Below are 606 nucleotides of genomic sequence, written 5' to 3'. Positions count from 1 at the left end.
AGGTGCTTCTCGCCAGGGGAAGGGCGTGAGAGGCCGGCCATTGTCTCCTGCTGCTGAAGATGTCGAGTGTGCAGAGGGAGGAAGGAGAGACGGCGGAGATGTGAGACCTGGTGTGATGTGAAGACTGGGGATACTTCCCTGATGCCCCGGCATCTCGGCCCTGATGCCCCGGCATCGCGGAAGAGCATCAGGAGCTAGCAGCAAAGCAGAACGTGACCATGCTTCTTACCACCGCTGGCATAAAGATGACCTGCAAGGAGAGAAAAATCATCCTTATTTCTTTTCTTGGAGCCCCTTTTTCTTGGAGCCCCTTGGATCTGCAAAGGGTTTGTTTGGCTGAATACCCTCCAAAGGATTTTTTTTTTTAAATCTTGGGTCTTTTCTCCTCCGTTTCAGCGGGGAAGATTCTTTTCTGTCCTTTGCAGGTCACTTGAAGATGTAGTTTTTGGGGAGGACCCACCTGCTGACCAGGGTCTGAGACCCCGAACGCTGCACTAATGTTGCTACTAAGCATGTTATTATGCTATATATTTATATATATCCTACATAATATCTACTGGGCTGTATTCACAGGAGAGGCATCTCCCAAAGGGCAAACAGGACCGT

Source organism: Pterocles gutturalis, unplaced genomic scaffold (genome assembly GCF_000699245.1).
Source record: "Pterocles gutturalis isolate BGI_N339 unplaced genomic scaffold, ASM69924v1 scaffold3926, whole genome shotgun sequence".
Taxonomy (NCBI): domain Eukaryota; kingdom Metazoa; phylum Chordata; class Aves; order Pterocliformes; family Pteroclidae; genus Pterocles; species Pterocles gutturalis.
Note: the sequence above shows the minus strand (reverse complement) of the source record.